The 24,904-nt window shown below is 40.9% G+C and overlaps 1 protein-coding gene across 5 annotated transcripts in view; it reads right to left on the bottom strand.

Annotated features, from left to right (window-relative positions):
• SPTBN1 (spectrin beta, non-erythrocytic 1) overlaps window positions 1-24,904 on the bottom strand; it is a 190,806-nt gene that overhangs the window by 150,168 nt on the left and 15,734 nt on the right. Inside the window, exon 2 of one of the 5 annotated variants that reach the window (XM_048222657.2) lies at window positions 7,165-7,210. The exons of 3 other annotated variants lie outside the window; for them this stretch is intronic. The gene's annotated coding sequence lies outside the window, so the exon portion shown is untranslated. Of the gene's footprint in view, window positions 1-723; window positions 3,661-7,164; window positions 7,211-24,904 lie in introns of those variants that run through there. One more of the 5 variants, XM_048222658.2, reaches the window with a different exon arrangement.

Here is a 24,904-nt window from a genome sequence, read left to right as displayed (position 1 = left end):
CTCTGAGGCTCCCCATCCCAACCCGAGGCCTCCTGTTATATGCTCTCCTTAGTGTCTTTTCCTCAGAGCACGTACCTATAGCGTTTAAATAATGACGTGTGATTATTTGTTAAATGACTACCTCACCTTATATACTATATTCTCCATGAACTATTAGGCATTTCTCTCTTTATCAATGTATCCCTAGGTATGATACCTAGCACACTGCAGACAATAAACATCTCATTAATAAATTTTAAAATTTTCTCATCTTCCAAGAGTATTATAAGCACTTTCCCTACCAAATCTGCTGTAACAAGAAAAAAAAATTCCAACATATCCAAAGGCAAATTTGTTCAAATGAGAGCTGTAAATACTCAAAAAAAAAAAAACCCACCAAAAAACCCAAATCTGAAATAAACCCCTAAACAGTGAAGAATTATCTGCATTTTTCTTTTTTTTTTACTATATTTATCCCATTACCACTTTCAACTTCCCTTACCAACCAAAAGAAAAACTTGAAACGGCAACTTCAAATTTCTGTTTAAATTACAGAGATGAATTTCCCAAGCTGAACAGCCAAACTCAGAGGGCGCAGACTCGAGGATGAGAGTGGGGTGGGGGCAGGTCCACAACGCAAGGCCCAGACACAAACACTCCTTTCCTCACTACCTCAGAAAGTATACTTAGCACAGTAAAGGACCTGCACCAAGAAGAGAGTCAAAACTGCTCAAAAACACATACCTTAGTCCATTTAGACATTTCAAGGACCCAAAGTTGGAAGAGGTGAGCACTGGCAGCAGTCCAAAGAAAACATGGTAATAAGCTCAACAAAGTACCAGCAGAAGGTAGTCCGAACAGAGGTGGCTCGGCTGGCAGAAATGAAGCAATCACCCCAGGGCACTGCCCAACCCTAGAGTATTGAGAACGGGGCAGGGAAGCTGTCAGACAGCTGGGAGTCCAGGCCCCAAAGCGGAGCGAGGCCCTCCCAGGGGAAAAAGTCTTAAAGGGACACTGGGCATCTATCCTTAAGGAGCTTCAGGCGGCCTCATGTGGGCACTGGCACAAACTCCTTGGCAGACAGGGAGCAACAAATTCACGGTGACTCAGGGTTAGAAGGCGCTTTCTAACAACTCGAGCTCTCCAAAATATGCAGAGGGTTGGCTGGAGAGCAGGGAGTTCACCCTATCACCAGCGGTTCACACAGGGTGGGGAAGTACCATTCGACAGGCAAGCTAGAGAGGAAACCAAGTACTGAGTGGGAAGCTGGGCTACATGAATGCTGAGCCCTTCCAACCAGCAGGCCTCTGTGATTTGGTTAACCACAAAGTATTTACCATTCTTGTGATCGGTACACTATAGTAATACTACAGTACTTGAAACATGGTTCCCAAGGAGGCACGATACTCTCTTCCATGGGGCTCAAGGGGTATTTCACAAGAATGTCTTTTCCATTCCTATTTTTAACCGAATCTCTATTACCTTAATTATGGCCGTTCTTTGTGTTTCCACATAAAGCATTTGCATTCTCTTTAAAACAAAAGTACTCTTCTGCAAACATTTATAAATATTTTCATTGGGTTGCACAACCCCACTGGGGGAAAAAATGGGCAAAAAGTTTTGAAACTGGCTTTTACATTTTGATGAAAACATTAATCTTAAGCGCACCACTCAAAATATTTATCAAAACAATTATTTTACTAGGCAACTTTATATTTTTATTAATATCATAAGGTACCAAGCAAAACATATGTTCATTTAAAAAAACCTTTGATTAGAAAATACTGCCTATGCTGGCATAATATCTCTGTCACTCAGAGCATATTACTGCGTCTGGTGTTATCCTAAGCAAAAGGCAGAGACATTCTTGACATCTAAATAGATGTGAAAAAGCAAAAGTTTTTATTTAAGAAAGTTGGAATGTCAGACTATAAAACAGCTTGTGCTTTACAAATCCTTTGTTTATTACTGTTTAAATGAAACCTCTCTTAGCTCCTTTAGTTTGGGGGGAAGGGCACTGCATTTCAAGTAAGTTTCCTTAAGAAATTTCTCAGTGATCCTCCCGATCAGATTTCTGCTCCAGTGGAAGGGATTTCAACCCATCAGTCCCACCCAGTACACTTAAAAGTCAATGCACACACACCCAGCATTGGCCATTTTGCACCTACATCCTGACAAAATGAGGTTGATACTCAAAATATGAGTTGGTGACAACCAGATCAAATAGCCAAGGTATCGGGGTGCGTGGGTAGCTCAGTCAGTTGAGCGTCTGACTCTTGATTTTGGCTCAGATCATGATCTTAGGGTCCTAGGATCAAGCCCTAAGTAAGGCTCCATGCTTGGCAGGGAGTCTGCTTGAGATTCTCTCTCTCTCTTCCTCTATCCCTCCCCCCACTCACACTCTCACTCTCTCAAATAAATAAATCTTAAAAAATAAAAATAAAAAAAAATAACTGAGGTACATCAGCTATAGAACTTGTTTTGCTATGGCTGTTTTAAATGCAGTTCCTAGAAGTGTCCTTATCTTACCTGCTTTCTATAGGTAGATTATGATTGCACTAAAATATTTCTGAAAAAAGTGAACTAATATATTTGGAAGCATCAAGAAAGGGTGGGAAAGCCATTCAATTTAACCACACTCAGCTATGGGATGATGAGAAATCAGGCATTTAGCAGTTTCTCTGCTAGAAGTTGGCTGGTTTTACTTTCTGGTGATGTGCTTGTTTTTGATACGGCTGTTTTGCTCAAAAAGGGTTGGTATGTTCAAAGACTAGGAATAAAAGACCTGTTTGTGAGACCAGTGATGAGAGCAAGGACCAAAACAGTGACCTACAAGGATGGTCATTTTCATGCTTATGGAGATCTTGCCTCTAAGCCTTGGATACTTTTAAATTCTGCTAAATCCTGCAGATCCTGCAGGGAGGGGGAAGGAGTAGGCAGCCAGTGTCAGAGACTTCTCCAAAACAACTTGCCCCACTGGGCCTAGAGAAGGACAACAGGGAGGGAATTGGTCTGTTTAGTTTGCTCTGACTGCAAAGGCACTAACCCAGTGGGCAGAGACCCCTCACACTATGGAAGGCAGCCAGTGGCTTACACAGTGTAGTAAAGACTGGCCAAGTTCCCATGAGATCGTTCTACCTTCTAATAGTGCATGCGAAGAAATGGAGTATAATACATCAGAATGAAGACTGCAGGCTTGGAGGCAGGTGAGACTACTTGACCAGTATCCAAAATTCCTTTTTTTTTTTTAATTAATCAGCTCAATAGAGTAAGCTCCACAGGACAAGATCTTTTTAACTTAGCAAGCACCAACTAGAAGACTAAAACATACCCAGTTGTTAAAACCCTTCTTCGTGTAAAATCCAGAGTGACTGTCATGCCAGAAAAGATGCCAGCTACACAGGCAGGGAACATCAGTGCTCCTCTTTTTTTTTTTTCTTTTCTTAAGATTTTATTTGTTTGACAGAGAGAGAGACAGCCAGAGAGAGAGGGAACACAAGCAGAGGGAGTGAGAGAGGAAGAAGCAGGCTCCCAGAGGAGGAGCCCGATGTGGGGCTCGATTCCAGGACTCCAGGATCACGCCCTGAGCCGAAGGCAGACGCTTAACGACTGAGCCAGCCAGGCGGCCCCCATCAGTGTTCCTCTTGCCTCATGACCACAGAGGGAACACAGCAGTGACAACAAGTACACTATCCTCAAGGTGAGTGGGCTAACGTACTAGCTCGGGAGTCTGTGCAGAGCTCCCTCTTGACTCCTCATGAGGGCAAAGCCAACAAGCTCTGGTCCTCTTCAACGCAACTCCTCATTGCTCACACACTCTCCAGGAACCTCCCTCAAGAAATTCCAGAAAGTTCCTGCTATCCAGCTCAACAGGCTTTACAAATGAGGGAAGAGACCCTCCCCGTTGCTTTCAGGATACACTGCAAAAAGAACACACACGAACACACGAACACACACACACACACACACACACACACGGCAAAGCCAGAGTATGCCCTTGGTTTTGCATTGAGATGGGTTTTTCATTAACACACCTCTGTCTGATTTCAAGCTAAGGCCATTAATCTTTCTCCATGTACAGAACCTTGCAGGGAAGGCAGGCTGGGAGCTGTCACCCATGCATACACATCCCAGCCCCAAAAGGTATTCTGTGGAGTATTTATGTCATTTCCTCTCAACAGCAGGAGGTAGCCTGCATCTCTGCCATGCCTCGGTTGCCAGAAATAGACAGCGATGGCAGCAGGAGCCTTCTCTGGTGTAAACCCACTCCTCACGGAGGAGGGGAGGGCAGGCACAGCCAGACCACTCTGTCAGCCTGACCATCCCACAGCGCTAAATTGATGCCAGCTGCCCATTACCGGCTACATTCCTTAGGTCTCTGGAAGCGGCTCCTGACAAGAATAACAAACCTTCACCATCAGCTTCCAGATGATAGCAGAGGTGAGGCCTTCAGGGCCAGAAAGCAGAAAACCACCAGCTTCCCCATCATAGCTACTGTCTCTCATGGGAGGGGGAGAGGGGTATTTCAGAGGCCAGTAAGTGTCTTTTAGGTAAGAGATGAATGAATTCTCTGACATCCTGAAAAAGAAAAATACATCCATTTTTATTTCTTCATTTTCCTCATTTCTCTGAGTTTTACGTTGGGAAACGGATGCTGTCATATAACAAGAATCAACAACGGGTCTGGAAACGAACCACAGCCCTTTAATCCAGTTTTCCCCCCAAATCAAGTGTTTTTCTATCCAATGTTCCAAAATACCCTAATGATCACCTGCAGCACAAACTTGCAGGGAGCCGTAAATACTTACCAAAAATGTGATCAAATCTGTCTCAAAAAAAGTCTCTATGCACAAAGTTGCTCCGTAACTCAGCTTCCTTGCCCCACAACTCCCCAGCCCCTCCTTTGTGCTCTCCTCTCCTCATCTCCAGGTAGGCTGCCCAGCTGGTGCCCTGTGCTGGGGTCAGGGGCGTACCGGGTTACCAGCCCCACTGCGCAGCGGCAGCACTGACCTGCCCAAGTGGCCGGCGGAAGTAGGCAAGTAAAGAGGGCATTTAATTTTTTTAAAAGATCTTATTTACTTATTTGACAGAGAGCGTGAGCACAAGCAGGCAGAGCACCAGGCAGAGGGAGAGGGAGAAGCAGGGAGCTCAAGCCCAGGACTCCGGGATCATGACCTGAGCCAAAGGCAGATGCTTAACTGAGCCACCCAGGCGCCCCATAAAGAGGGCATTTTACACAAAGCCTTCAACACAGTAAGGGCTGGAACAGACTAATTCAGAGTCCATGGGGTCCGATCCCTCTTTCTGATACCACAGACCTGCACCTTGCTGTCCAGCCAGGTTAGCACTTAATTGCTTTAAACTCTCCTTAAGGGATACAAGTAGCATTAGAAATGGTCAGTTATGCCAAACACTGTCTAAATAATACGTACTGTTCCCGAAAATGGGAGAAAGAGGCTGCTAAGATATGCAAAAGTGGCTATTCCAGAGACCCTTCTGTGATGAACAGCAACTGGTCTGGACGCTGCCATCTCATTTTAACTAATTACAAACCTTTTTGTTTCAGGAAGAAAAAAAAAAAAAGAGGAGAACCTGAGGCCGTTTATCATGCCTCTCACTGAGGAATGTGGTAGCTCCATACAGAGGGCGATTTTTACTTGGATGAAAGGGACAGAGTGATCAATGCTTCAACCTCTTCACTGGGGTCCTACTCTCTGTTGCTGCCTGGCCTGGCTCTCCTCAGGGCCAGGAGGCTGAGGAGCTCACCAGGGATCTAGAATCAGACTCTGACATCCCTTCCAGAAACCAGTTATCCCATGTTCAGGTCGGTCCCAGAGGGGCCTTGGACAAGTCACCTTGAGGCTCAGGGCTTCAGTCTCCCCATCTGTAAAGAGAGAAGTCTGGACTGGAACAGTGGTTCCCAGCCCCAGCCGCACATCGCGATCTCTTGTGATGGTTCTATGACTTAATTAGGCTCAAGTGTGGGTGGGCATCGGGACCTTTAAAAATAAGGGCTGAGATTTACTGATCAACTAGAGACCCTCCTAGCTTAAAAGAAACAAGAGCCTTCCCAAACTCCAAATACCAGTGAAATCATCTGCACTCCTCCCTTGTTAGGGATGGGGACAAAAAAGGTGAGCTCATCACTGTGTGAGGCAAGTCGGTCAGAGGAAGGGGCATCTCCAGCCAGCCCGGCCCTGAGAACACCTGATGAACACTGGTGCTGCAGGCTCCCAGAATGTTCTAGAAGTTTCCAGTCAGCTCTAAAATTTAGACACTGTATTTGGCATTTAGATTTTCTTCCCTCTTGCTGCCTGAAACATGAATGTCACAATAAAATATCTTAAATGAAAATGTCGTGGTTATTTAGTCTTCAGCTAACAAATGAGACTAGTGTCATTGTTTTCTTTTAAAACAAGGACCAACTGCCTAAAACATTCGTTCATTCCCTCATTTTTAGCCTATTACAGACCACAGGAAAGTACAAATCTTAAGAAATGAACAATTAACATAACAAAAAGTGAAAAGAATTATAATACCAAGATGCCAAAAATACTGATTACATTTCAATTACTATTTGCGCTTTCATCTGGAAAACATATCCTCCACTGGAAAGTACCCAGTATAACAGCTGCATTGCTTTTTCAACTTTCACAAACACTCTAAAAGTTAGCCAAAACTCGGTGTTGGCTGCCGTCCAGGGTTTTATTGTTATGTACTATTAGTTCATAGTGAGAAATGTGGGCTAAGGAAAGGAGAAGGTGAAGGAACAACAGGGCTTCATAATCATGTGCAGATGTGAACGTTCCTGAAGGTTTATCTGCCAGAAAATACCTCCCATATTACTTTCATTACCTGTAGCCGTTATTAGTTTAATGAGATAATTACAAATGTTGTGTTTTTAGGACATTGTTTAAAGTTAATCTTTAAAGACTTAACTTTAAACAATTTTTCTTATGTCAGTGGCTGACACCTTAATACTTTTCATATGTAAAGTGACTGGTGGATTCTCTTTCCCTCCCTCCACTCTAGCAAGCACGGAAGCAACTCAACAGACAAACCACCACTCAACCTTCCTTCAGTATGTCCACTTCTTGTCAAATCAATTACGGTTCAAAAGCCTCTCACTTTTAGTACTTCATAAATGTTGGGACATTATTTTTTTTTTTAAAGATTTGTACAAACCGAATGTAGTGACATGGTCCAGCACAGACTTTTCAATCTCATGAACCTGTAAAGTTAAACAAATAAACAAAAAAAAAATGAAGGGACCAACATAGGTTTCCAACTTTTATTTAGTTAAGGAGTGAAAGTTAAAACAAACACAAAAACTACTAAATCACATTGCCACTATTTTTTAAACCGGACCCAGAATAGAAGGATAATTATCTGCGAATGGAAAGATCAATCCTTTACAGCAGAGAACACAGGGTAACTTGACACCCAGGCCTGTGAAGCAGGCAATGAGCACCCCACGACACACCTGGCCCCACAGGTGCAGTCAGAAGCAGGAGTCAGCGGTGAGAAGACGAAAGCCGCAAGCACAACGAGCTGGCCGGGACCAGGCACAGCTGCTCCAAGTTTCCAGGTCTACACCGAACACTGACCCTGATTCTAAAGTCCCATCCTCTTCTAAAGTTCCATCTCCGTTAGATGACAAAACTCTGCCAGACCGTTGTGTATTTTATTGGGATGAGGGATAGGGACAGGACTCTTCTGCCTGCCCTGCCCCGCCTTTATCCCCGGCAGTCAGCATACCATGTGGCACAAAGTAAGTGCCCAATAGTATTTATGGAATAAATGACTTTTCTGGATCTCCGCAGTATTTAAAGGGTTTTAAGAAAAATGCACTGATCATTGATGCTTGGGAGCTTCTTGAAAGAAAATACAATATGGATCGGGTTTAATTTTTAACTTTATGGAGTTATGTACATTTGCATTATTTAACACTTACATAGCTCTATGTGCCAGGCCTAAAGCCCTTTACACACATCAACTCATTTAATCCTCAAATAACCTTTATGAAGTAAGGACCATTATCTTTTGTATTTTACAGATGAGAAAATTGTGGCACAGGTCAAAGGTCAAAGAGGTAACCTTCATGGAGTTGGGATTTGAACCCAAGTGATGCAGATCCTGAGTCTACTATGCTATCCAGTATGGTTGCAACGAGCCACTTGTGTCTATTTACATTTAAATACATTAGAATCAAATAAAATTTAAAATTCAGCTCCTCAGTGTACTAGCCATATGCACTAAGTGTACTAGCCATATGCACTAAGTGTACTAGCCATATGCACTAAGAAGACACACGTGGCTCGTGGCTACCGTACTGCACAGCGTAGATACGTAAGACACTTCCATCATTGCAGGAAGCCCATTGGAAGCACTAGTCTTTGCTCTTAGGCAAAACTCTATCACTGCCTCATGATTTGGGTTTGGCTCCAGACCTGAAGTCCCATCTCCATGCCTACCTAACCTAACCTAATAAAACATAACACAAAGGGTTTTTCCAAGAGGGACTCTAACATCCACCCTTTAAGCAAAAATATATAAAAGCAAGTCGACAGCAGCATGATCCTTGATGGATGTCCTCAACAAGAAAGTTAACAAAAAAAAAATTTTCCCTTTGTTATTCTCTGCTCTTCTCCTGGCAGGATGTTCACAGAAATGGTCTCTGGCTACAAGCTCACTGGCGCACGCTTGCACCTGTCCTGCTGTGAAAGACTGAAACCCTGTATTTATGGATTTTGTAAGCAGAGTTCAGCCAGAGGGTAGCCATTCCCAAAATTCAGTTCTCAAAATATTTGCAGATATTTTTCAAAATGTACAAAGCACACCACACAAGGTTCTTTCTATAACACAAGAAATGAGGTTTTTGGTATTGAGGCAACCTTTAAATTCTACATCTTGGAGAAGGATTCAGGGTGAGCTGCCATGAAGGTGGGGGTTTAGGTGGGGGGGGTTATGATTTCTGCAATTCCCGAAATAGGTGCGCCTTTAAGAAAAAGACGGTCATTAAAGTTCAATTACCTAAGAAGGGTAACACACCAAGTCCTTGTTCAATACAACACCTGAATCCAATGGGACATGAGGCAAAATGAGACCCTGGACAGGTAAACTCTGGTAGGACAAAAGTCAAGTTCCAGCACCAACAGGAATGACATTCAAGAGGTAAGGAGGAAAACTTACAGGGTGGGGCAAGTCTCAAGGGAAGAAGGAAGGTACTCAAGTGGGCTTACAGGAAGACTGGGGAAAGAAAACAAATTCATTTTTTTAAATGAAATAAAAATAAATTCATATTTATTTGTCAGACAGAGAGCACACAAGCAGGGAGAGCAGCAGGCAGAGCAGGCAGAGCGAGAAGCAGGCTCCCTGCTGACCAAGGAGCCCGGTACAGAACTCGATCCCAGAACCCTGGGATCATGACCTGAGCCAAAGGCAGATCCTTAATCGACTGAGCCACCCAGACGCCCCAAGAAAACAAATTCATAGCTCTGGTGTGGCTGAACTTCCCAGTTGCAAAATTCTGATTCTGCATTTGTTAAATGAAGTCAACAGGAGATCTGTAACACAAGATACTCATTATTCTTTCTCTCCCTCTTCTAAGCCAAGCATTTCTTATGATGCTTATTTTCAGAAAACCCTGGAGGGTCCTCACAGAAACTTCAGAGGTTCCCTGAACGGACATGCATCCTTTGGGCCAAAACCTGACTAGTTTCTCTGGCACTGCAAAACACACAGAGGAGGCCGGTATGCTGGTTCATGGTGCAGAGCCGAGTACCCAAAATGAGGAGCTGAGTACGCACAGACGGCGGATCTTCACGTTCCACACCACACGTTTACCCCTATTTACTTTTCCACAACAACTATTTCCGTAAACATATGCCCAAGCATCATTTTCAATAGCAGAGCAGTTTTCTACAGCATGGATACACTATCCACTACTCAACCAAGTCCTCTACTATAAGACACGACTTGTGGACAAGTATTCTCAATATTTTTTCAACAATGGGGCAATATCATTGTAACCTTGCCTACTGTTTTCTTAGGATAAATTTCTAGAAGAGAAATCTATGGCCCTACAGAAAGGCACTTTCCCACCAGCACTCTACGAGAGGGCCTGTTTCCCCTCGACCATGACCAGCATCAAGTGTTACAGTTAAGATCACTACAGGTCTCTAAAGTAGTATCTCACAGTTATTTTAATTTGCACGTCTGTGCTTACTAGTGACATGACACGGAATATATTTTCATAATCTAAACGGATCACTTACTTGGGTAAGCTTCTAACCTCTCTGTGCTTCAGTTCATTCATCTGTAAAGCAGGAAGAGTAACTGAACCTCTATCTCCAAGAACTCCTTTGAGACTTGAGTTAATGTGCATAAAATATTTACGATACAAAGAACACGCAAAAAACATTAACGATTCCTGTTATTCATACTTTTTAACTGATTTCTGATATTTATGCCTTTTAACTTAATTATACTTTTTAACTTATTTCTAGACAAGAAAGAAATCTTCCTTTGAAATAACAGAGTTCACATCAGTGGTTGCTTTTTGTGAACACCACAGATGAAATAATTATCACTGGGTAACAAAGAACCGCTGTATGTACCCGTGTGTAGTTCTAAAAATGGATCTCCCTCCCCTTTGTTTAGTAATAACATCCAGTAGACCAAGGCTATTTTTCTGTAACATTAAAAAAAAAATACATGTTTGAATAAAATTTTAATATACTGTATATTCTTTGATTTCCTTTTTAAATAAAATCCTGAGGTTCTCAGAATTTTAAAAACGTTTTAACAAAAAAAAAAATCTCCAAAAGGAGCTTGGTTCAATAAATCATGATATATATATTATATCTATACAATATGTAGACTCTGCATAAAATAAAAACAATGATATTTTATACATATATGTAAAATACAGGACAATTCTCAGATGAAATAGTGGGTAACAAAATATGTATGTTATGATTCTATTTTTGTTTGAAAACACACATTTATCTGGAATAGTATATACCAAAAGGTGAAAAATTAGCACCAGGTGGTGGTACAAAAGGCAATTTAAATTTTCTAATTTTTTCTTAAGAAAACTATATTTTCCTTAGTTTCTACAAAGAACACTTTAATTTTTGAAATGAGAAATTTTAAGTATTTGTACAGGTGGGATTCCAATGTGGTGTGCAGTTTCTTGGACCGAGCAGAGCCTGGCAAGACAGCTCCCTCTTGGATAACAAGTTTCTCTCCGGCAGAAACATTCTTTGGACAGCCTGGGGAGAAGCACCTCCTAAGGGTTCCTTGAGTTCTAAACCTTGAGATTCCTGTCTCCTCATTTTCCCAGATATGGGTCAGGGCTCTGAGCTGATTTTGTCTTTCCCCTGCTGACCAGCCATCAGCAATGCTCCAGGGCTTTCAACACTCTCCAAACTCTATGATAAGCACACAAGGCCCCTGCTCTCCCTGTCTCATGCCACGCCACAAACCCACATACCCTCTCACTCCAGGCAATTCCCACACTGCTGCAATACCCCTCTTCTCACATTCAGCGCAAGCTCACTTCCTGCAAGGGCCTTCACTGTACCCCGATGCCCATAGCTGACACAGCACCCTGCACCCTCGACTACATTGCTGGCCCATCCTTGCCTACATTCTCGACTTTGAGTGGGTTGGGGGGATACAACAGAGTGGCGGAGCCAGCAGACAGGAGGACAGGGGACTTACTGAGGCATAGTTGACATATAATAAATACAATGAATGGCACATATATAAATGACACAATTTGATAAGTTTTGACATAGTTTTTAAGAAACTGCATCATGGAGTATTCTAATTTAATTGAATGAAAAAAAAAAACAGGGACGTCTGGGTGGCACAGTCAGTTAAGCGTCCAACTCTTGGTCTCGGCTAGGATCTGAGATCAAGCCCTCCGTAGGGCCCCGCACTCAGCAACGAGTCTGCTGGACATTCTCTCTCCTTATCCCTCTCCCCCTCCTCCTCATACTCTCCCTCTCTCTGTAAAATGAATAAATAAAATCTTTAAAAAAGGAAACAGAAAACAAAAAACAACAAAAACAAAAGACAATGAGCAGACGAGTACCCAAATGCACCAGGGGAATATCCGTTTAAAAGAAAGATAATAAATCCTTTTATAAGGGATGAGTCACTTTATAATGTGAATAATCATTCTCTGTAACTTTTAAAATTCAGTCTTCACATTTGAAGTTTTTTAACTTCAAATGAGTCATGCCTATATCAATTACAGTTATATAAAAATTTGCACTGTATCCACTGCCCAATTCCCCTACATTGAGCCTCATTCTTTTCAGGATTTGGACGGCACCACTTAATTGCTTCTTTCTCTGTAATTCTCTACAGTGGTGTTGTGAGAAAGAGCATGACACTGTGATTTTATCAGTCTTGAAGAAGGACCCTTTCTTTGTGCTCCAAGAAAAGACAGTAACCCACTCATGTGACTTTGGGGAAGTTATATTAACTTTCTGTGCCTTTGATAGCCACCCTACTGGCACCCAAAATTAGATGTGAGAGTTAAGGGCCTCTCCTTTAAAAGGCTATTCAGCAGTAAATACAACTTGAGCTAAAAATAGAAGAAGCAATGCTACATGGAAACATTCTTAGCCTAGGACCCTCTCCCCCAACTTAAACCTATTTTAAATTCAGAACAGATAAAAGCATACAGTTTACACAACATAAAATTAAGAGTAATCTGGAACACAGAGGAATTTATAAGAAAACTGTTCTTTGGTTCCATCTAAACTTCAAAGATGGGGCTTTCTGGTAAACACCGTATTCAATATTCTGTGGATGCATTACACTGCACAACAATTTCCTAAACACAGTTTTAAAGGACTCTAAGTATAAAAGCATAATAGAGCTAAACAGAGTCTGACAGCTTTTATTATTTCTATTAACTTTTCTGCTCTGGTTTATACAAACCAATAAATCTCATTCTCATTCCACATGAAAAGAAAGGAAATCTACCCAGCAGTCAATTACATTTCTACTGCAGGCTGGGAGTATCTTTGCTGGAGACCTAAGACACACGCCCATGAGTCCTCAGCATGAAGACCACTGCGATTTACATAAATGTTACAGAAGCAAACTTCTCAAGTAACAAAAACCGAATCCCATAGAAACGTGTTCCCAGCGTGTTTAAGCTTGAAGGCGTCTGCCACAGCAGTCAGACACCTGCAAGGAGGTCACTGGAACACATAATCTTAGAACAGGTGTTAAATAAAACTCCTTAGATCCAGGAATTGCCCTCTTAGGAATCTACCGGAAAGGTGAAATCAGATAAAAATTGGAATGTAATGCTGGGGAACTGGGTGGCTAGGTCAGTCGAGCGTCTGACTCTTGATTTTGACTCAGGTCATGATCTCAGGGTTGTGAGATTGTGCTCCATGCTGCGTTCCTTGGAGGCTGCTTGTCCCTCTCCCTCACCCTCTCTCACATGTGTGCACACATACCCTCACACACTCTGTCTCTGAAATAAAAGCTTTAAAAACAAAAAATTTAAATGCAATGATGCTCATCACAGGGCTTTTCACAGCGGCAAAAAAGTTGTTGAAGACAACCTAAATGCCCAGTAATAGAGTGCTGTACGGGTACCTTACCGCCATGAAAACAATGTTCAAAAAAATACTTTCAGGGGCGCCTGGGTGGCACAGCGGTTAAGCGTCTGCCTTCGGCTCAGGGCGTGATCCCGGTGTTAACGGGATCGAGCCCCACATCAGGCTCCTCCGCTATGAGCCTGCTTCTTCCTCTCCCACTCCCCCAGCTTGTGTTCCCTCTCTCGCTGGCTGTCTCTATCTCTGTCAAATAAATAAATAAAATCTTAAAAAAAAAATACTTTCAAATGGATACAACTCATGATGTAACAAAGGCAGCACAATTATATGAAAACTAAAGTGTAGCATAATTATGTAAGTGTATGTGTGTGAGCAAGTACGAATTAAAAAGACCAGGAAGAATTACATATGTCAAAATGTTAACAAGGGATAGCCTCAGGATTACAGGAAAATTCTTTTTTTTTTTTATTTTTTATTTATTCACTTGAGACAGACAGAGTGAGTGCAAGCAAGAGCTTGAGCTGCGGGGAGGAGCAGAGGGAGAAGCAGACTCCCCACTGAGCAAGGAGTCCAAAGGGCTCAAGAACTTGAACCAAAGGCAGATGCCTACAGGCACCCCTACAGGAAAATTCTTAAATGTATTACTTTCCTAATCAGAAGAGTTTTTTTTTTTTAATTATTACATATTCCTCAAAACAAGTATTTTATAGGGTTATTTTTTTTTTAGACTCTTACAGTACCACATTATTTCTCTGGAAACATCTAAAGAACTAACTACGATCACTAGAAATGTAGCATGTCTGTTTCTTTAAGGGCGTATAAGCAAAGCCTAATAAGAAAATTTGGATTTAGAAAAGAGAGAACTCAAAAGTCAGTTACTTAAAAATGATTTCTCAAACCACAGAAGTTTCAAGAAAATTAATTTAAATGGTCCATGGCTATGAGACACTTAAAATATGATGTTCAAAATTTTACTTTCCATGTGACTCCTCAGGTACATATTTACTCTGAAAAATTATTCTTACATAATATGACCAACAATTTCCAATCAGTTCTTCATCCAGAATGTTGACCACCACAACAGTTCAAATCCTAATATCTAGTAGGTAACAATTTTTTTTTCATTTAATTGTGGAGTAATCAGAAGAGAAAATATTTGACAATTACAAAGACCTGTTAATAATGTGGGCAATCTTCAACCTTTGAATATGGATTCAGAGACTCTTCATAATGTATGACTATTTGGAAGAGAAGGTAAACCTTCACAGTGACAGACTACGAAGCACTGGGGATTCAGTTTTTGCTGTCAGTCAGGTTTACTATTAATAATTTCTCTGGACCGCCCCTCAACCAAACTTATGAAGTATAACCCTAACTTAGGTAATGTCCCTCAGTGTTTCTTGACTGAATTATTGCCTACTCTGCCATTTTGCCTACTGAAATTTATTCTCTTCCATACTAGAGCTCAAGTGAGCTTTGAAAAATACACAAACTTGCTGAAAATCTTTCAAAGCCATCCCCCCTTCATCTCTGAGGTAAAACTTCCTTTCAAGTTTCACCTTGCCTCAGCCACATTCAACACACTCCCTCCACTCCAGCCATAACAGAACACTTCCCCCAAGCACACTACCCTTCTCCTTGTGCATGCTTATTCCCTTGGGCTGGGACTCCTCCACATCTTAATCTTTCCAGCTAACACCATTCATTCTTTCACAGTCATCTCAGACATCATCTTTCTTCAGAAAGCTGTCTCTAGCACTTCCTGTCACCTACCTGAATAAGACATGCCAATTCTGTGTCCACAGTTATACCAATGACAAGGACTTGTCATTGGTTCCCTCTTCCTCCTCTGGACACTTGGCCTAGGAGGGCAGAACTGTCTCATTTCTGGGCCCTGGTGCCATCACAGAGCCCAGCAAAGGGAAGTACTCAACATTCTAACTGAAGCTCCACGCCCATCTAGGCTGCAAAGGCAATGGTCCAGTTTAGTCCCATAAAATACATCCACTACTGAGGGAAAATTCAGATGTGGTAGAGTTGTCAGAGAATCCAGTTATTTTAAAGCACTTACTCACAATCAGAAATTTCAGGAGAAACTGCCTTGTGAAAAAAATTTTTTGTCAGCATTTCTGGGATTTCAAGATTGTTCCCTTTTTTGTGGAGCTACCTGAATTAGAGCACAAACAGAGAAGACCCTTGCAATATTTTTGGAAGTAAAAGATCTGTCTATAAAATCTCTGAAAGCTGTTTTCTATTCTCTGCATCATCAACCTGGAAAAATTAAACAGATTCTCAGGTGGCTCTGTGATATCAGCATGAACGATGAATGCTGAGGTGCTTCTTGTATTCTTAGAGAAATACAGTGAGAATTAAAAATATGTTAGGCTCAGGGGTGCCTGAGGGCTCAGTTGGTTAGGCATCCAACTCTTGATTTCAGCTCCGGTCATGATCTCATGGTCGTGAGATCGAGCCCCACATCAGGATCCACACTGGGCAGGGAGCCTACTTAAGATTCTCTCTCCCTCTCCTTCTGCCCCTCTCCTGAGCTCTCTCTCTTTAAAAAAATATATATATATATATAATATATATATATAATATATAATATATAAATATATATAATATATAAAAATATATATATAATATATATATATATATATTAGGCTCAAAGAATAGATCACAGGTCCTCTCCTCGATTCAGAAAAATCCAACTAATTCAAAACCACAGTGAAAAGATCATTTCAAAGGAAAGAACATTTTCTATAAATAATCCACACTCAGTAATATTTTGCAAAACATGCCCAATTAGAGATTTCTGTATGCCTGTTCTTTGCAAAAGCTCTTCATCATTTGAAACAGATCCACTCTCAAGTCAGAATTACAACTGTAAAAATCAGTAACTTACATCTCTATGTTGCCATGTATTTTTCAAAGACTTTGAATTACATCACTTTATTTGATCCCATTTTTGGAACTCATTTCTCAACGTCAAACCCAATCACTAAAAGTTCATTTTCTTAATTTTCTATTTCTAGGAAATTGGGTTGTTATTTTAGCATCTGGTGCTAAAGATGTAAGATGGTAACAAACGAGACAAAGATGTAAGAACAATAATACTCTTAGTTTTTGCCAGTGAAATATTGTGTACAAGTGTGTGTTCATAATTAGTCTCTTCACAAATGAGTCCCTCTATAAGATTAATAACTTCATTAAAATTGACAGTAGGAAAATAATTCACAGAGAAGTGTGAAAAATTCTGTTATTTTTTTCCTTATACAAAGTGTACCATCTGGAGTTATTCTGCAGCCAAAAATATAACAAGAGATAGGACTTTTTTTTTTTTTAAATGGTGAAGGGAAGGAGGAAACTATAAATCACAAAGAAGCCACTAGAATGAGATAATGCAGAACACTGAAATCTGAGGAAAAGGGTCCCAAGAGACCACCCTCAGCACTCACACCCAGCTTGTGCGCCCATGCAGGACATGTGACATGCCACCCTTTATCCTGAAGTAAGAAACAGCACTCTGGGAATGAAAGAAGAACAGAATTCAACACGCTGCCAAAAATAAAAAATAAAATGAAAAGAAGGAGGTTTCAGAAAGACAACAGATTCTAGAAAAAGGGTTTGCCTGAGGAAGGCATCACTTAGAAAATATACATCCTTCAGCATACATCACTTTTCCTCTCCCAGTTTCTCTTTTCCCTGACCCTACCCTACTTGGATTTTATGTGCTATGTCTGAATAAAAATGATGGAGTTTGATCCCATTCTCTCAACCCCCATCTGCCCCCCCGGTCCCCCCTCCTGAGGACACAGGAACCCACAATGGAAATTTCACTGGAAATATGAGCTAGCACCGCCCTTCTCTCCCACACACACGAGAGATGAGCCGAGAGGGCAAACAACTGGGGAAGATATTTCTTCAACAGAAGGGATTTTTCCCTTCTCACTTAGTATTACTCCAAATTCTCATGCTTTGGTCCCTTTAAGGGCATTCCTCGGCTCTGCAGGAATAAAGCTTGATTCTCTCCTTCCTGGCCCTGGACTCCTCAGAGTTCACATTTTCCTGCCCCCCACCCTTGCCACACCCCTTCAGGCCAGCCGGCTTTGAACAGGGCCTTTCAGCAAGATGCCACACGTAATCCGTCGCACCAGCTGCTGCAGGCCTTCGGGTGCCAAAGGCCATTGAGAAAAAGGCTGCTAAAAACGTATGTGGTAATTCAGTACTGGCAGGTCCTGTAGGATTAGCTCTATTCCAAGCCTGTCTTTCCTGTGTCAGACTTCAATGTCTATGGCTTCCCTCTGGGGTGGACATCCTATCGAGAGCCCAAATCGAAACTTTCTGATGGAAACATTCTATATCTTCATTGTCCAAAACACTAGCCATGTGCCTGGGCTACCGAGCACTTGCAATATGGCTAGTGTGACTGAGGAACTGAATTTTTAGTTGTAGTTACCTTTGATTAATGTAAATATAAGTAGCCGCACGAAGTTCAAGGCTACCCTACTGGCCAGCATACGCCAGAGCCATGGTTCTGAGAGCAGACCAAAGGAGAGTGTGCAAACTTGGCTGTATGTTGGAATCATCTGGGGAGGTCTTCAAAGTCCCACTGCCTATTTTGTACCCCCCCCCCCAGATAAATGGAAGCAAATTTTCTGGGGGTGGGACCCAGACATCTGCATTTTTAAAGGCTCCTCAGGTGATGCCAATGTGTTGCCGAGATGGAGAACCGCTGTTCTACAATGGGAACATTTCTACCATTCGCAGCCGGCCCTCATCCAACAAGACGCCCACAAACACTAAGCCACCTAAGCGATTCGGGCAAATATTCACTCGTCATGAAAATCAGTCATATGAGATTACGACTCATTTACAAGAATTCCTTCAAGAGCAGATCCATGTCCAAAAGGCATGGGCCACTAAAGAAAGCAGTGAGTAGAAAAGGAGACAGCTCAAAAAGGAAAGTAAAACAAGGAAGAAAAAGAGTTTTTCAAAATAACTGTCGGCATCCAAAGCCTGGCTAGCCTGAGTCTTTGCATACAAATAATTTATTTTCTGGAAAGCCACCAGGTAACAGCAAACTATACACCTCCAAATCTGGTACTTTGAACAAACAGCTCTAATTGGATTATTTTCCCTTGGCTAACCCACCCACATACTATCTGCGTCTGACAGCAAGCTCCTGACACTATTCATTTTTCTTCAAAGGATAACCTGAAACTTGTACCTTTTCACCGAGTACATTAAACTTTTTAAATGGCAGCAATTAAAAAGCCAGTATTGGTCCAAAACCCATGTGCTCTGGCTCACTCTTCTCCAGTAGGCACAATCCCAGCCTTCTCTCGCCATTACTAATTTCACCGAGGGTAACATTAACCTGGTGAAGCTTTTTCTCTGAGACTTAACAGAAGCATTATACCCAAAGTGTAAAAAAAAAAAAAAAAAAAAAAAGCAAATAGACACTCAGGTTCCCGCAGCCTCTAATCTTCCAATCAGCATTTCCCAAAAGCATACAGGGCCCTTCAGGTTGAATGCTGACAGAGTTCCAAGGCGGATGCAAAAAATTCACCACCATTTTCTAGGCAGCAGCACTGGAAGTCAAAAACAGGAAGAGGAGAATTTACTGGGAAAAGTATTTGAAGGTCACTCTTCATGACAATAAAAGTTGTTCCCTCTATACCGAGAAGTGAAATATAAATGATCCAAAACTAACCCCCCTCCCACTTTCCCAGATTATTACTAATGTAATTCAGTCACAAAACCGAGAACTCCTTGAGCTGACCAAGGCTTCAACAACTCACTTTAACCAACTAACTTCCCTCCAAGGAGAAAAGGCTGGCTTACGTCCATCCATACGCACAGCCAAAAACTTCTCAAAGAGCAAATGTGATCCCTGCTGCTGTGGCAAACCAGACTATATTCCTTTTCATCTTGGCTTGGTGGACACCCAGCAGCAGCTCCACATAACAACTTCCCAACGGTCCATTCCAACGGAGAGTAGAACACATGGATGTTTTTAAAGTTCACACAAAATTTACAATAGGAACTGGACTATACTTTTGTATATCTATCTGAATGTGGGTTAGACTGAATAGGGTAAAAAGTCTCTTTAAATAGTTATATAGTTAACTAGACTGCCAGATCAATACACAACGCCAAATTGAAGAAGACTTTCAGATAAACAATGAATTTTTAGTGTTAGTATGCCCCAAATATCACGAGGCACACTTACACTAAAAAAGATGTTCTGTCTGGAATTCAATTTTAACTGGGCATTGTGGTTTCTTTGGTTTTCCTAAATCTGGCAACCCTACATATCACTGTGCTGGGAAAATTCAACTTGCAAGAGGCAAGGAAGAGAACTCGTTTTGGCATCCCCCCCACTCAACCACCCAACCATTCCTATATCTCGGAGCCAAGTATAAAAACTGTGTCTCTAGTATGAATACTAATTTGCTACCACCTGATAAACAAGTGCCCCAATGCCCTTCCTTCTCTGGACTATAGATGCCAATCACATAACTAAGTGGCAGACACCTGGGTAGCTGACACAGTACCAGTAAATTTTACTTTCAGGGCCTTTATCAGAGTAAAGCAAGAAAATTAAGTCTGAGTAGGTGCCATAGATGGAAGAAGTCATTAGGAAATGTGATTATTCAATCAGTAAAATTAAGAGCAACACTTGCTATGGAGAAATAATATGAAGACAGCAGAAAGTAAACTGAATATATAAGCAGTTATTATGTGAATTAAATATCCTAAATAATAGCGTGTTTTTAACAGCTGACTCTATTGAACTGTTATGTGCCAAGCCACATTCCAAACACTTTACACGTTCTATTACACTTAATCTGAATCCCCGAAGAAGTGAATCCTATCATCACACCCATTTTACAATGTGAAGGAACTGAGACACAGAGATGGATAATGTGATAAGACAAGGATGACCATATTACTTGGTTTGCCTCAGACAGTCCCAGTTTATGCCTGTTGTCCAGGTACAATTGTTAAAAGCCCACCCCCTGCCCCTTTCACTCTCATAAACTACCTAGTTTGGACGATCAATTATATCTCACTTACCAAAGACCCACACCCAGTAACCAGCAAAGGCAGGGTTCCCTCAGGTAGTAGGGCTCCAGATACCCTCCCAAGGCTTACCTTCCATAGAAGACGACTGAGACGATGGAATTCATTCTTTTTACTTTTACCTGTCATACCTAGGTTTCCTGCATGTGCACAAATCATTGTGGGTAGAGGAGATGGGGGGCTGGTGAGGGTCATGTTTTTCAGAACTGTCCTTTATCCCCTTTTAAATCATAGCACAAACCATCTGCAGGCACAGAGAATTCCTCAGTCAGCCTCTATCCACATCCCTGGGCCTGAACGTTTTTAAACGTATTCAGCTTATCAAAGTAATATTTAACCAGATCCTTTTCTACTCTGGAATGACCTTCCCCTTCCTCCAGCCTACCCTGGGCAGTCAGGGCACACTTGTTTGCTATTTCTATTAAGATGAAGGTGGGGCCGCGTGATGTAATAAGCACTGGGTGTTATATAAGGCTGATGAATCACTGACCTCTACCTCTGAAACTAATATGTTAATTAGTTGAATTTAAATTTAAAAAAATTAAAAAAAAAGACAATGTGGATATATTGTATGTGCCACCTTTTAGTTCCATACACAACAGGCTTTCCTTTTTTTTCCCTAACTCAGAAACGAACAACCTTTTTATTTTTAATCTATACCAAAACAATGCAGGAAACCTGGGGTGTGACAGGTAATAGTAAAAAGAATGAATTCCATCGTCCCAGTCGTATTCCCAATAAATATTTCTCAATAACCATTAATGCTAGTTTGACAGTGTCAGAACAGCAAACATGAGCATTAACTTGTAGCTTCACTTCATGTGTCTAATTTTAAAAACGCATCACAAGTGGCCCGAATAAGCAAAGGTGGTAATTTCAGCCCTTACCACCAGGCTGTGTGGCTTCACCTGGCCTCTCTGAGCATGTCTCCTTCTTTACACAAAGGCATGGATGTACTAAGATCCACAGGGTCCCGCCCAGCTCTGAAGCTTCTAATTCTATGTATTCTCTACAATCTTTCTGACCATGAGCCGCAGCCTGCAATGTGAAAACATTACTCCACCACAAAACCTTCTAACAGCTGGTTCTCAAACGCCTGAAAGGCCCGTCACAGGCAAGGGTCCTGGGAGGAGGCTTGGGAGCAGCCCTGTGGTAAAGAGCGATGGCTCTCATGTTTGTAATACTCCTTGGTATATTAAAAGTTTGGCTTCTGTCAGCCCCAGGCCACGTGAAAAATGTTTTTTAATGTTTGTTTTTGTGATGATGGGTCATGAATGCTTTCTCTACAATGAGACTAAAGTCAACAAAAAGGACAAGACTGGGAACTGTGGCTTTAAAGGTTTTTCCTGCCTCAAATCCTAGCAAGTCACCTTCAAAAGGCAGGTGGAACTGGTCAGGTCTGACTATAATGGCAGTGGGAACGGGGCTGGATAGGGGGGTGCTACTGAGTTAGCTGACAGATTTATAAGTGTCTTTCCTATCAGGAAACAACAATTGCCCTCTGCACCTTTTTACTCACAAAAGAAGAAACAAAGACAAAATGAAAACTGAATTCTCAGCCTGGATTTCATAATTTCTAATAGAAACTGAATTCATCACTAAAAAGAAAAAAGAAAAGAAAAAAGAAAAGCCATAAACTCAAGGTCTGGGGAGTTGGTCATTATTAAGTTTTACTTATGCATAGTTATGAAACAGGAAGAGCTAATTCTTACCTAAAGTTTTATTACATGAAGTTTACAGCCACATTTAAGTGAAAACTTCCATACTGAGATTTGTTACATATGCAGGCATAAAATCCCTGGCAACAAATACCGTGTTTAAATCCAAAGCCTTCTGGTAGAGAAATGTGTAATACCTCCTGACAAAAGTTGTCTTCCTGCTTCTTATCAGAGCCCTCATTTCAGTAGTGTCAAAACTTCTAGAAAATTTGTTATGGAAAGTCAGAGGGAACCAAGAAAAAATGTTGAAGCCAATATAAAACTATATGTGTTTATGTCATCTGTTCAAACCAATTTAATCTTTTCTAACAACTAAGATGTGTGGTCATGATTTGTTTACCTTTCTCTTTTCAATGGTAAATTTAAAACAAAAAGCAACTAAAGGAAGAAAAAAATCCTCTGGATTCAACACAAGCATGTAACCAATAGTAACTTAAAAAAAAAGAAAAAACTCATTTGATTCATAATAGTAGAAACCAAACTCTTCAAAAAATCAACTCTAGTAACAATAAAAACAAACCTTCTTCCTAATGTGTATAATAATTAAAATGAATCTCTAGTATTTTTGCTCTGTATGAGAACAGACTAGTGTACCCCAATGCATATTCCACGAAGAGAGGCTTCAGGGGAAAAAAAAAAAAAGAATTCCAAATTCAAGTAAGTCTGGGAAACAGAATATATTTATTTCTCTCCCTGCTAGAATGCCTATTAGCTTCTGAAATTCAGCTCTGAGAAGGGCGTCACTAAAGAAACCTATTACATTTTACTTAGCCTAGCATTCCCTTTTTAAATAACACATGTTAACATACTGCAAAGCTATTGCTTCAAAGAACGTGATGGGAAATGTAAAGCCAGACCATAGCAGCTACACTGTTACCTATGTTCGGTCAGAAACATCTAATGATCACACATACCCAGTCCCTTCTCTTTCTGGTCACATGGGTAGATTACACTTGCCCGCTCCTCTTGCTGTTGGGCAGGGTCATGTGACTAGTTCCGGCCAATGGCTTCTGTATGACCCATCAGCCAGGATTCCTGAGCTAGAAAAATGTGACACAGAGCCCCCTGCCACCCTATATCGGACATATAACATGAATGAGAAATACGCATCCGTGGCTTTGCACAAAGAGCTTTTGGAGATGCTTGTTACTGTAGCACCAAGCCTAAACTGTCTGATACATTATGGAAGGAAATGGTCTTTAATAGAGCTATGTAAACTGACTGGAGTGGCAAAATAAACACAGACAGAAATATGTGAAGAACGGGGAGATTGATGGTAAAATAAGCATATAAGAATGAATCTTTAGGAAAGCCACTTTGGTCTACGCAATCTTAAATTAAGCACTAAAGATCAGTGCGTTAAAACTAAACACCATGGTATGGACTAATCTGAAGTGACCAAATTTAGTTCGTTTGTTGGCAAGAGTGGGTAGTGAGGACGGGCTGTGAGGATAGTAGCATCACTTACTGAGTGACTGTAATGTGCCAGAAATGATGAGTACATATTACTACATTTAGTCCTGACGCTGTGATAGCTGGTAGATGATAATTGTTGGCCTTATCTCCCCTTCATATGAGAAAACCAAAACACTATTACATAATTTGTGTAAGATCGTATCACTAATAAATGGCACTCATGTAATGACATGTGTCTATGTTCTTTTTAATACACCATTAATCTGAGTTAGTAGAAAAATCTAAGTCATGAAATTTAAAAAAAAAACGGTCTGGAGTTTTGTTATTCTGAGACACTTTGTAAGAATGTGAAAATACTGTACAATCAGAAGGAGGAAGACTTTGGCTAAATGGTAGGTCCGAGCTTTCAAAGAATAAACAGGATGTTCTTATAATTAACATAGTAATTGTTTGCAAGGGGTGACGTGGACGTTTCAAAAAAAAAAAAGCTTATTTTTCAAATTATAAAAATAAGACATGATTATTGGTGAACACTGGAAAATACAGAAAAGCACTTAAAGGAAAACAAAAGTCACAATACTACCACACTTCACAAAAAATTAAGATTTGGAGTACTTCCTTCTTTTGCGTGTGTTTTTTTCCACATAGTGGAGATCATACCATTTAAATAATCTTGTGTTCTGCTTTTATTCCTTTATATTAAAAAGCTCCCTATGTTATTAGAATGTTTTCAAGAATAATATTTCTATCAATACAATAACTAGCAGTTATATATTTGGAACATATTAGACTGTCACATTACTTTTACCAACTTATTAATCCTCATAAGAACCCTCTAACATCTGTATTATCATTGTCCCCATCTTACAGGTAAAGAAAGTGAGACAGAGTAGGGTTAATGATGTGCCCAGTGTCACAAAGTGAGTCTAAGGTAGGCTTCAGATTCAAACTCAGGCAGCCCCTAGGTCAGCAATTTTAACCACTACATTGTACTGCCTCTATAATATTTCCTCCTCTAACTTACCAATGATGAGCATTTGGTTTATTACCATTTTTTTCTATTATAATATTATAATGGACATCGTTACAGGCACCACTATTTTATCTAAGCCT

The sequence above is a fragment of the Ursus arctos genome, unplaced genomic scaffold (genome assembly GCF_023065955.2).
Source record: "Ursus arctos isolate Adak ecotype North America unplaced genomic scaffold, UrsArc2.0 scaffold_8, whole genome shotgun sequence".
NCBI classification, from domain to species: domain Eukaryota; kingdom Metazoa; phylum Chordata; class Mammalia; order Carnivora; family Ursidae; genus Ursus; species Ursus arctos.
The sequence above is the reverse complement of the archived record's forward strand: the minus strand, read 5'-3'. Positions and strand labels throughout refer to the sequence as shown.